The sequence below is a fragment of the Manis javanica genome, chromosome 6 (genome assembly GCF_040802235.1).
Source record: "Manis javanica isolate MJ-LG chromosome 6, MJ_LKY, whole genome shotgun sequence".
In the NCBI taxonomy this organism is placed as follows: Eukaryota; Metazoa; Chordata; class Mammalia; order Pholidota; family Manidae; genus Manis; species Manis javanica.
Window position 1 is genome coordinate 97,037,266 of NC_133161.1, and position 13,775 is coordinate 97,051,040.

At 39.4% G+C, this 13,775-nt stretch overlaps 1 protein-coding gene across 5 annotated transcripts in view; it reads left to right on the forward strand.

Moving 5' to 3' along the window:
• Positions 1–13,775, forward strand: part of HECW1 (HECT, C2 and WW domain containing E3 ubiquitin protein ligase 1) — a 394,788-nt gene that overhangs the window by 267,360 nt on the left and 113,653 nt on the right. The window lies entirely within an intron of this gene.

Below are 13,775 nucleotides of genomic sequence, written 5' to 3' on the forward strand. Positions count from 1 at the left end.
TGGTTCAAGGCCCTTTTGTTTCATTTCATTAAATATATCATGCCATTCTCTTCTGGCCTGTAGGGTTTCTGTCGAGAAGTCTGATGTTAGCCTGATGGGTTTTCCTTTATAGGTGACCTTTTTCTCTCTAGCTGCCTTATAACTCTTTCCTTGTCCTTGATCCTTGCCATTTTAATTATTATGTGTCTTGGTGTTGTCCTCCTTGGATCCTTTCTGTTGGGGATTCTGTGTATTTCCGTGGTCTGTTCGATTATTTCCTCCCCCAGTTTAGGTAAGTTTTCAGCAATTATTTCTTCAAAGAGACTTTCTATCCCTTTTCCTCTTTCTTCTTCTTCTGGTACCCCTATAATATGAATATTATTCCTTTTGGATTGGTCACATAGTTCTCTTAGTGTTGTTTCATTCCTGGAGATCCTTTTATCTCTCTCTATGTCAGCTTCTATACGTTCCTGTTCTTTGGTTTCTATTCCTTCAATGGCCTCTTGCATCTTATCCATTCTGCTTATAAATCCTTCCAGGGATTGTTTCACTTCTGTGATCTCCTTCCTGACATCTGTGATCTCCCTTTGGACTTCATCCCATTGCTCTTGCATTTTTCTCTGCATCTCTGTCAACATGTTCATGATTTTTATTTTGAATTCTTTTTCAGGATGACTGGTTAGGAGGTCTGTCTCCTTCTCAGGTGTTGTCTTTGTGATCTTTGTCTGCCTGTAGTTTTGCCTTTCCATGGTGATAGAGATAGTTTACAGAGCTGGTACGAGTGACTGCTGGAAGAGCTTCCCTTCTTGTTGGTTTGTGGCCTTCCTCTCCTGGGAGAATAGCGACCTCTAGTGGCTTATGCTTGGCAACTGTGTGCAGACAGGGCTTCTGCTACCTACCCGGTTGCTATGGAGTTTATCTCTGCTGTCGCTGTGGGGGTGGCCTGGCTGGGACTGTTCCTCCAAAATGGTGGAATCCCGTTGGAGGGGGAGCAGCCAGGAGGTTATTTATCTCTGTAATGAGCCTCTCTGCTCCCTGTTGCCCAGGGGGTTAGAGCGCCCAGAGATCCCCAGATTCCCTGCCTCTGGCCTAAGTTTCCTGTCCTGCCCCTTTAAGACTTCCAAAAAGCACTCTCCAAACCAAAACAACAACAGCAACTACGAAAGAGAAAAAAAAAAAAAAACGGAAATAATGTGTGATTTTCTTTGTCCTCAGGCGCCGGTCTCAGGCACCCACTCACTGGTCTTGCTGCCTTGTTTCCCTAGTATTGGGGTCCCTGTCTCTTTAAGGCTTCCAAAAAGCACTCGCCAAAAAAAAGGGAAAAATGCACAATTTTCTTTGTCCTCAGGCGCCGGTCTCAGGCGCCCGCTCACCAGTCTTACTCCCCTGTTTCCCTGCTATTGGGGTCCCTGTCCCTTTAAGGCTTCCAACAAGCACTCGCCAAAAAAGAAAAAAAAAACCACTCAGGTTTCTTTCCAACCTCCAGGAGCCGGGGGGAGGGGCGCTCAGGTCCTGTTGGGCCAGGGCTTGTATCTTACCCCCTTCACGAGGCGCTGGGTTCTCACAGGTGTGGATGTGGTCTGGATGTTGTCCTGTGTCCTCTGGTCTCTATTTTAGGAAGAGTTGTCTTTATTACATTTTCATAATTCTATGTGGTTTTGGGAGGAGAGTTCCACTGCTCTACTCACACCGCCATCCTGGCTCCCTCCATTTCAGGTTAATTTTTGTGTTACAGCACTATTTGTTCAAAAGATTTTCTTCCTCTTTGTACTGAACAGTTGCCTTTGTCAAAATTCAATTGAACAAATATGTGTGAATCTGTGTCTAGGCTCTCTATTCCTTTCCACTGAACAGTCTGTCGTTCCTTTCATCATTATGTCTCTGCCTTGATTACTGTAGCTTCCTAATAAATAGGTAAAGTCCTTCAACTTTTTTCTTCATCTTAAAAATTGCTTTGCAACTTCCAGTTTCCGATTCCACATGAAAGGAGTTTGGAAGTCATCACTCAGTCCTAACAAGTAAAAAGCTGAACAGACTGAAATATCAACAACTCTCCCTGTATTCACAAGAGAGGGGAGGATGTAGGGAAAGCTGCTGCCCCAAGATTGCAGAGACACAGAGATGAATGCAAGAAGTCACAGTTTACTAGAGCAGAGACTAATGAGCAGAGATTGCCAGGGAAACAAAAGCCAGGGTAGGAAAACCTGAACTGTCATTGATAAATTGCTGGAGGGTCAGTGCGCAAAACGTTGATGGTTAAAACTTCTGAGGAATACAACTGTAGGGTGGACCCCACAATATTGTGAAGTTTACTTCCAGGAGCTTGACAAGGTTCTCCCAGTAACTATTGTAGAAAATCCCCTTTGCTTCCATATTTCTATATGCAAGGAGAAAATTTAGGAAAATTTTAAAATATCATTTATAATAACATCAGAAAACTCAAATACCTAGGAATTAACCCAACAAAAATATAAAGGTCTCTATACTGAGCATTGCAACATTTCTGAGAGAAATTAAAAACAGCCTAAATAAAAGGAGAGCTATTTTATGTTCAAGGATTTGAAAATTTAATATTGCTAAGGTGTTAATTCTTCCTCAGATTGATCTGTGGACTCAGTGATATCCCAGCCAAACTCCTAAGAGGTGTTTTTAATGTTACTTGACAAGCTAATTCTGAATCTATATAGAAATACAAAAGGCCAATTATGTAGAAGGCACAAACTCACCCCTACAAATCAAAAGGAAAAGAACAGAATCTAGCAGAAAAATGGACCAAAGACTTGAACAGCCTCCTCACAAAGGAGGATGTCCAAACACCAAAAATCACAGGAAAAGGTTCTCAGCTTCATTTGTCATCCAGGACCAGAAATTAGAAGTGGTGTGATAACACTATGCACCCACCAGAATGGCTAAAAGAAAGGAGATCAGCAATAACTAATGCCAGTGAGGTGTGGAACAAATAACTCTTACACCCTGCTGATGCTGGGCAGGGTGGGAGAGGTGGCATCAGTTAGGAGGCAATGGCAGAAGCTGAGAAAGAGACAATGAGGCCTGGACCAGGATGGGAGCAGCAAATATGGAGAAGTGTATTTGTAGATATAAATAGCTGTATGCCTCCCTGTGATCCACTGGGTCCCTTCAGTATCACCTAGTGCACATAACATAGGGCTCTAGTGCCTGAGAGGAACTTTAAACAGTGCAGGTAGCTCTAGGCAGCTTCCAGTGCTGGGGCTGCCTGTGGGTCCATTGTTGGGCAGAGTCAACAATACCTTTCTCATTTAGCAGTGATTCCAGGCTCAGGCTGAACATTAGAGTATTCTTCCAGGTGCCCAGTAGTAATAAGTGGTTTGCCAGAGTTAATCACCCCAACAACATCACAGACAAATAAGAATGAGATGTATTGGGCAGGGAAATTGCCAAAACTTGACTGATTGAGCAGACCAGGTTGGCTACCAGCCTCATCCGCTAGAGATAAATAGGGGTGCCTAGCTGAGACCCGCGATCTCCGGAAGGTAAGCACAATTGCTAAATGATTACTGTAATCAGCCTGCCCTAACAAGTTTTAACCGAACTCTGATTGGTTTAAAATAGATTATTAACCTCAGTCTGATTGATTAGAGGTTAAGAGGTAATGTAATCAAAAATTAAATTGCACTTTTGACCTGGACAAGGTACACAGTGTTGTAAACTCAAAAACCATTAATGGAAAAATTTATGGAAAAGAAAGCTTCTCCAAATGCAAACCTGGTGCTAGCAGTCATGCAAGCACCAAATCAGTTCTTTTATTGGTTAAACCAGCTGCTGAACCCTTTTTATGAAAGAAACTTGTGAATGGATCATCACCTTATGAACAGAAAGACTCCAGCAGTTCTACCTCTAGTTCCCAGGCATTGCCTCAAGTTCATCACTCATTGACCTGGGACTCAGGATCACAGTTTGATGCTGACTAGCTAAAGTATCTATCCCTTGTTCTACTCTGTTTGCATTGTTTTGCAACCTCCAAGGAAGTAAGATAGAAGTGGAGGTTTTAAGAGCAGCAATAAAACCCAGTGCCTCCTAATGTCTCATGAAGGAATAGAGTGAGCTGGGCAAGGGGTCACTTTAGCAATCCATGGGATCAGCGTGTGATCCCTCCAAAAGAAATGGAGACTTGGTCGGTGTCTGGGCATCCCCTCATCTTTTCTCTGCAGTGTGATGACCCCATTGTTAGAGGCTAACATGGGAAAAGGGGAGGCAAAGATTTTCTCACTTAACAGATGGTGGAGAGAAGAGGAGAGTGGGGGTCTGGCTCCATTTGTTGGCCCATTTATTTAGATAAGGGACATTTAGTGACCTGATTTTTCCTAGGAGCATGCAGTGCCCATTCTGAGGCCATACAGAATCTTGCATACACTTTCAAATATTTACATCCCTTCTTTTTCCTCAAAATATGTAAAATACATACAATATAACAAGAGATGATATATTTAAATATAGGTGAGAAAAATGAAACCAGAGAAACATTTTTTTAGTAGTAAAGTAAGGTAAAGTGAAGTTAGTATATAAAATAAAAGTCTGTGTCTTGCACACCCTCAGAAGAACACTGGGAATGCCAAGGAGGGAGGGGCCCCTGATCTCAGAGGAAGGATCACGCAGGTGGTATGCAGCCTGGAAGACATTGCATTTTTCATACAAATGCTGCTTTTGATTTGAAAGCAATTTAATTTAGGATTTTTATAAGTATGTTAATAAATAAGATGTCTTTAATTTTATTTTCTTATAATGTTATTCTACAGTTTGTATCAAGACATCTTATCCTCAAAACTGATTTAGATAACTGCCTGTTTTTTTATTTTTAACTTCCTGAACAGTTTATATAAGATAGAGATCATCTGTTCCAAAGAGTTTTGATGAAATTTACTTATAAAGTGACATGGTGATGAGATGTTTGATTATTGATTCAATTTTAATGGTTATTGATTTATTCAGGTTTCCTATTTTCTTTTGAATCTATTTTAAAAATAGATTTAAAGTTATATATAATGATATAATTATAATTTATAAATTATAAGTCTGAAAAAGGTCCTGACAGTTTGTGGATAGTAAAGTTCCCAAGATTTTATGTATTTGAAAATGTCTTTAATTATTCTTCACTCCTGAATGAGAGTTTAGTGGGTAGAAAACTCTTGCTTGGCAGTTATTTTTCCCTCAGCACTTTGAACTATAACTGGACACAAAACACCAATTTTCCAAACCATGATCTACCTAACAGCAGTCTGCCATATAAAACACACACACACACACATGCACACACCCAGGGAAGGTGCTGCAGTCCAACAGGAAGGCACGGTATTCTGTCTTGCAGATTCATGATACCCATATGTCTAATTAAAGTGTTGTGTCACCTGACAGCAAAAAAAAAAAAATCTGTTTCCTGTTGTTTAGACCCATGCTTCTCATCAGACCCCATTTTTTTTCTTGGAACTCTTGACATCATGTAGCTTAGGAGATGCTACAGTACAGTGTTTAAATAAACACTGCTTGTCAATAAATAACACTACATACTTACTCAGGAAGTATCTTCATCCTGCTCTTACACTAATTTAGGTTATATTGTTAGGTTTCTATTGCTGTGTAGCAAATGACCATAAATTTAGCAACTTAAAACAAAAGCCATTTATTACCTCATAGTCTATTAAGGCAGAAGTCTGGGCACAGCCTAACTGGATTCTCTGGTCAAGGTCCAAGAGGCTGAAATTAGGTGTTGGCTGACCTACATCCTCATCTAGAGGCTGTCTAGAGAAAAGATTATTCACAAGGTCTATTGGGTCGTTGGCTGGAGGCCACTCTCAGCTCCTAGAGGCTGTTCTCTGGGCCTCGCCATGTGGCCCTCCCCATCATCGAAGCCAGTAAATGGAGAATCTCCCTTGTGTTGAATCCCTCTAACACTTCCCAGTTCTCTGACTTCAGAAAAGGCCCAGTCTTTCAAATTAAAGGGCTCATGTAATGAGGTCAGGCCCACCCAGACAATCCTTTTTGATTGACTCAGAGTCCATTGATTAGCAACCAAATCATGGATGTGACATCCATCATGTTCACAAGCCCTAAAGAAGGAATCTATGGGATTGTAGGTGGCAGGGATAGAGTGAGAATTTTGAGGGTCAATTCACAGTTTTCCCTAACATATTTATTATTCTTCAGTGCTAGCCTGTGAGATGGTCCACATCACATGCCCAAATGAGGAATTTCACTTTGCTTTTGTTTCAGAAAAGTCCACCATAGTATAGTCCTTATATTATAGTCACTATGATAGTAGTTCCCTATAATATAATCCATATTATGTACATGTGTGTGTGTGTATCCATATACAGATGACCCTTGGATAACATGGGTTTGAACTGCACAGGCCCACTTATATGTAAATTTTTTTCAGCAAACATATTGGAACATTTTTTGCAGATTTATGACAATTTGCAAAAACATTTTCTCAGGCTTAACTTTATTGTAAGAATATAGTATATAATACATATAAGATACAAACTATGTGCTACTCAACCATTTATGTTATTGGTAACATTTCTGGTCAACATTGACCATTCGTCATTAAGTTTTTGAGGAGTTAAAAGTTATACCTGGATTTTCAACTGCACAAGGGATCAGAGCCCCCAACCCCCATGTTGTTCAAGTGTCAGCTGTAATTTAATTCTTATTTACACACTATAATATAATTCTTAGGTTTTCTACCACATTAATAACTAGCATGATTTGGGCATTGAAGGTCAGCCTAGTGCTCACAGAAGAGTACTTTAGTCCACCTACAATCTTGGACCATGTTTCTGCTTTTGCAGCTTCAGTGTCGATTTAGAATGGAATCACCTCAGGCAGTGGCTAGTCATTCATCTATCAATGTGCTCAGTGTGCATGTAATATGTGGTTTCTGTGTGCAATGAGTTTTACTAAAAACAGATGCTACATGTGCATCCTCATCAACCACAAGAAAATAAACAGTGTGGTAAGAACTGTGGAGGCGATATGGAAGCAGAAAAAAGAACAGCTGTCTCTGTTGGTGGTTTCCAAAGCCAGAAAAGGCTTCAAAGAAGAAAGTTCATGTGAATGGCTTTTTAAGGTTGAGTAGGAGTTTGGCATGGCAAGGACGTTGGGAAGGAACAACTTCTAGTCAGGCAGTAAGTCTGGAAAATGTGTGAAAAAAAATGCGGTTTTCAGGGAACCAGGATAATAAATGAAAGGCTGGCAGGAACTGAATGTGTCATTAGGAAATTTGGATTTCATCCTGTAAGTGAGAAGAAAGGGGAAGTTCTTACAGAGGAGAATGGAACTATCAGGTCTGTGTTTCAGAGATATCACTTTACTGGCAGCTGTAAGAGAGAAGCTGAAGACGGGGACCATTCAGGAGGTCATTATGTGAGCGAGGAAGATTTAGGAGGTCATTATGTGAGCAAGGAAGGACAAGGGCCATACGTGGCCAGTGGCAACAAAAGTGAAGAGGCGAGAAAGGACATGAGAGTGAATAAGAGTTTAGACTCAGTGACTGATTGGATATTGGCTCCTGAAGGTAAGAGAAACAAGGTCGACAAAGGTGTGCAGAGGAGGAGCTACACCAACAAAGATGATAAATTTCCAACAAAGTTTCCAACAAAGTGCCCAGAGTAAAGCAGGGAGAACAGTTCTTTCTTCTCTCTTAGGTGTAAAGTAGGCACAGAAAGTTTAGTTAAGTTGCAATGATCACACAGCAAAGCTGGTCTTCTTGGTTTCTAATCTAGCTTTCTAATCCCATTCCTTCCTTGTAGATGTTTAATTGAATCATATCCAGAAGCAAAAGATTAGAGATATAAATATGCATATGGATCAGAAATAGATAGAATGCATGTGTGTATAATATATACTTTTGTATCAGATATATTCTATGAATAATATATAATTACATATACATTACATATTTATATGTACCCACATATACAGACCTTGCTTCCCACTCCGCCAGCCACAAGTAAATCTTGGTCTAACTTTATCATGGCAGTGCCTGCCAATAAAATCAGTAATATTCTGTTCTGAGACTGAGGATTCTCAGAGCCTGTTATGGCGATGGTAGAGGCCCAGTCAAGACCCAGTTAACCTGCTCTTAGGCATAAGAAGAAATGTAAGCTTTCAATATTATCACAAATTTGGAAGAACAGCCTTTACTATTTAAAACAATTAGATTCCCACAGTTGCAGGGCACATGTCCTAGTAGGATTGTCTCTGGTGCTCCCTTCCTAGGATGAGGTCAAGCTACACACCACTTAGAGTAGCAGGTCTTCTACATCCAAACTCCAAGGGTACCACTTCTTAATATAAAATCCTGTATTGCTGCTAGTGAGGGAAAATAATTACTCTCAACTCTCTACTAATGCAGTTGTTTTTCTGTCATTATCATTGACTTTAGACGGCACTATTTTTAGACTCAATGATTAGTGCCACCTGAACTGAAATCATGTGCCATGCAAGGTTCTAAGGGGGAGAAGCTACAGCCTGCGTGCTCCATTCCCTCCTTTCCTGCTGTCCTCCTTGGAGAACTTTTGCACAGAAAGCAGCAAGCCTGGTCCATATGACTTTCATCAGGAATGAATAATAGTGTTTGGCTGAGTGGTACCAGGCAGACTCTTGTGAACAGAGCCGGTGTTTTATTCCGCCTATGTCTGGCTGCAAGAGAGGAGAAACAAAACTAGATGCCCCCTCTAACTGCATAACATGACCTGTTTCACATAACAATTAGGGCCACTCTTATCCCACATCTCCAGGCATGTAATCTTGGTTTCTAGTTGGTATTTCTGCCTTGTACCTGAATATTCTGCTGCCTTTTCAAAAGCAACATGATCTAAACCATGTTAACCAGCTCCACCATTTTTCAGTTCTCAACCATTCCCTACTTGCCTAAGTTTATGAGTGAGCATAAATGCATCACAGAATTTACTTCCTCTCTGTCAGACTGGGTTCATCTTTTCTCATGCTCTTCCCTTAATGTCTAAGGTAATATACTTTCCAAATCATGTTGAAAATGTCTCTGAAATTTCCCACAACTATTTCCTCATTTTTTATTATAGTATCACCCTCTCATATTAATATCCTTACTGTCTTGGCTACGTTGAGGCAATTATGAGTCCCATTATTTACTCTGCCATGACAGTAAAGACCTTTCTACCTATTGCAACATCTTCCCTTTCTATCCAAGATCTACCATTATTGTGATGATAAGGACCCATATGAATGACCTATCAGACATCCGAATTTCCTTGACCTTATCAGTCTCCTTGACCTTCACTTCCATTCATCACCAACTAACCATTCCAATGCTTACACCCTAAATCTTGTTAAACTATCACAAGCTCTCCAACTTCTTTACAGTCTACTATCCGTCCATACCCAACCCCCTACTTCTATCACTCTCTTTCCTGATCACTTTGGCCCCTTTCTTCATGCCTAGCTTTCAGTGCCTCCATGTGCCCTTAATCTTGGAAATGCAGTCTGGGGAGTTTGTGGCCCCTTTCTTTCCCTTATACCATGGCTCTCACTGACATTCAGCACTTTCTGTTTCATCACTGTCTACCTGCAATGTACCGCTGAGGCTTTAAGCTTAGAGATCTGTGGGTCCAGCACTTAACAGTGGTGGCTGTGTCGCTAGCACCCAGGGCAGAGGCGGTGCTCCACAAGTGTTTGTGAGTGAATGGCCAACGTTCCCCTTCTCCTGAGCCATTGGCTCCCTTATTACCAATGCTCTCCCAGTCTCTGCCTCAGTTACCCATTATGGAACTGCTGCCAGTCTATATAGTTGTCAGTTAAATATTTCCTTTACTTAGCTTTATTTCAGTAAGTTCAATTTATGGAAGTTCTTTTTATAGAAGATCTACCTCATAATTTTTCTGACACAAGGTAGAATACAACAAATAAATAAAGTATCTTATTTCTATAAATGGCCTATAAGTAACAATGCAAACCAAAACAGTCCACATATTTAAACACTAGTCCCAACATCTGTCTGGGGAGCTGAAGATTGGAGGGACATCCGTGATTCCTGACCAGGGCAACTTGCCTCCCAGGGGACATCAGGCAATGTCTGGAGACATTTTTGGTTTTCACACCTAGGGAGTTGTTACTGGCATCTGTTGGGCAGAGGCCCACTACTGTCCATTGCTATTATTTAGAATGCCAAGACTAAAAATAAACTGTTAAACTGGAGTTTGAAGAATATGGTATGAGTCATTGGACTAAATATATAAGCCACAGAGGAAGATTTGAATTTGACCTAAAGAATATTTTCCCAGCAATGAGTTATTTGATTAAAATGGATTATTACTGAGGTAAATGTGATTCCCCACTCTGATTGCACTTGAAACACTACCAGGGCTCAGCTCTACCCTGACAGGAATCAAATGCAATTAGTCAAGATTGGTATCCAGTAGTGGGTATTTTTGTGAAAGCTCGTCAGATGAGTCTGAGAACCAGGGCTAAGACCAATGCCCCAAAGCAAAAGTAAGAGTCCCAACAACCTGTGTTCAATGAAAATTTACTTTTACCGAAAGGGGGCTTAGCACTGTAGGAATACTGCATGTGTCATTCCAGCTCATAGCCTGGCTCTGCGTCTTGTACAACTTTCTTCCTGCTGTTGCTGTCCAATTATAAAAGGTCTAACAGTTGGTGCCTAAAGTGCATCCAAGAAAGAAAATTAAGAATCTGATGCTCTAATGGAAAGGTGACCTATAGAAGTATAATTGTCATTATTTGCAGATGACATGATATTATATACAGAAACCCTAAATACTCCACTAAAAAACTATTAGAACTAATAAATGAATTCAGTAAAGTTGCCAGATACAAAACCAATGTACAGAAATTTGTTACATTTCTGTATACAAATAATGAACCAGCAAAAAGAGAAATGAAGAAAAAACTCCCATTTACAGTTGTATCTAAAAGAAACATACCTAGAAATAACTCTAACCAAGGAGGTGTAAGACCTGTATTTTTGCAAACTATAAAACATTGATGAAATAAATTGAAGATGACACAAATAAATGGAAGGCCATTCCATGCTCGTGGATAGGAAGAATGGTATTTTAAAATAGCCATCCTGACCAAAGCAATCTACAGATTCAGTGCAATCCCTATCAAAATACCAATAGAATTTTTCATGGAACTAGAAAAATTAAACCTAAAATTTGTATGGAACTACAAAGGATCCTGAATATCCAAAACAATTTTGAGGAAGAAACCTGAGATATCATGCTGATTTCAAAGTATTCTACAAAGCTACAGTAATCAAAAAAGTATGATATCAGCTCAAGAACAGATCCATAGACCAATGGAATACAATAGAAAGCACATTAATTGACCATGCCTATGTGGTCAATTAATATGTGACAAAGAAGGCAAGAATATACAGTGGAGAAAGACAGCCTCTTCAATAACTGGTGTTGGGAAAACTGGACAGCTACATGCAAAAGAATGAAACTGAATCACTATTTAATGTACCACAAAAATAAATTCAAAATGGATCAAAGACCTAAATATAAGACCTAAAACCATAAAACTCCTAAAAGAAAACATTGGCAGTAAACTCTTGAACATCAATATTAGAATATTTTTTCCAGATATGTCTCCCGAGGAAAGGGAAACAAAAACAAAAATAAGCAAGTAGGATCACATCAAACTAAAAGCTTCTGCAGAGCAAAGGAAACCATCAACACAGTGAAAGGGCACCCTACAGCATGGAAGAATATATTTACAAATGATGTATCTGATAAGGGGCTAATATCCAAATATATAAAGAACTCATACAACTCAACAACAAAAAGACAAATAATCCAATTAAAAAAATGGGTAGAAGACCTGAAAGGACATTTTTCCAAAGAAGTCATATAGACACATGACCAACAGACACAAGAAGAAGATGCACAACTTCACTAATCATCAGGAAAGTGCAAATCAAAACTACAGTGAGGTATCACTTCACATCAGTAAGACTGCATAATACCAACAAGACAAGAGATACAAGTGTTGGAAAGGATGTGGAGAAAAGGAAACCCTTGTACACTGCTGGTGGGATTGTACACTGCTGGTGCAGCAACTAAGGAAAACAGTATGGAGGTTTCTCAAAAAAAGAAAAATAGAAATACCATGCAACCCAGAAGTTCCATTTCTGGGAATCTACCTAAAGAAAACAAAATCATTAATTCAAAAAGACATATGCACTCCTATTTTTATTGCTACATTATTTACAGTTGCCAAGATATGGAGGCAAGCTAAGTGTTCATCAATAGATGAATGGGTAAAGAAGAAGTGGTACATATATACAATGGAATACTACTCAGCCATAAAAAAGATTGAAATGTTGCCATTTGCAATGATGTGGATGGACCTAGAGTGTATTATGCTAAGTGAAATAAGCTATTTGGAGAAATAGGAATACCATGTGGTTTCTCTTATACATGAAATCTGGAAAAAAACAAAAACAGAAGTAGACTCATAAACACAGAGAACAGACAGTTGGTTACCATCGGAGGTGGGAGTCAGATGAAATAGGTGAAGGAGATAAATAGGTACAAACTTTAAATTCTAAAGTAACTTATAGTCACAAAGATGGAAGTATAGCATGGGAAATAAAGATCAATGTATAATGTTTGTATGGTGAAAGATGGTAACTATACTTATCCTCATGAGCATTTAATAACATAATTGATGAATCACTAAGTTAGTAATCTGAAACCAATATAATATTGTATATAAACTATATTTCAATAAAAATATTAAATAATAAATAATAAAGATCTATTATAATATGTTTCAGAATGGAATTACTGAACGAAAGATCTAGAAGTTTTGAAGACCTGAGACATGGGGCCTGAATTCTCACCCAGACAGGCCTTCTTAGAGGAGTACCTGCTTCTGGGTTTGATCCTCAAGCTTAGCCTGTCCATAAATCCAGTTTTGTCAGTACTGGGAATGATTGATTCTTAGGAATTAGAAGTGAACTAAGCTAATTTATAATGAAAATTAGAAGGGCTGCATGGAGGGTATGGAAGTCATTAATGCTGTTCACCAAATATTTCCGTTCCTTATCTCCCAGACATGCTGTAGTATCATACTTTCTGTTCCCTGTGGTTGGCTGAGGCATGTGTCTAATTCTAATAATGAGCTGGGTTTGGAAGTAAACACATTTGCAGGAGGAAGATCCTACCAAGTTCTCTCCCTCTGTCACTGTGGTGCGCAATGTTTGAGAGAATGTCTGCTCCATCAGCCATGCTACCTGAGTGACTAGTGAGCAGAGTTCTCTACCAGCCCACAATGACAGTATGAGCGTGGAACAAAAGATAACCACCACAAGTCATAGGGACTTGAAATTTGTTTGTTTCTGCAGCATGCCCTAGCCTATTGTGATGGTACAGAAGGTATTTTAACATTAGCACACCCAATATACATATTTCATCTCTGTAATTAAAAATCAATTAAACTTAAAACATTGCTTTAAGAATTAATCAGAATAAAAGAAAATAATTCCACATTTCTGCTATTATAGGTGCTGTACCATTCAATATTAATTAAGACACCCTCCTCCCAGATTGAGCTGGGCAATGCCAACATTTACTTCCCTCTCCTTTTCTACACTTTCATTGTTGACCAAGCCAACTTCTGATGGTCACAGTCTTCCTTTAATTGCTGTTACCTTTATTTTAAAAGTCATAAAGTGTGCATATTTAAAAATGAACAGTTTTGAATTCAGTCTCCCCTCCCCTATCAGCCCACTTCCTAGAACCCTCTTCAGT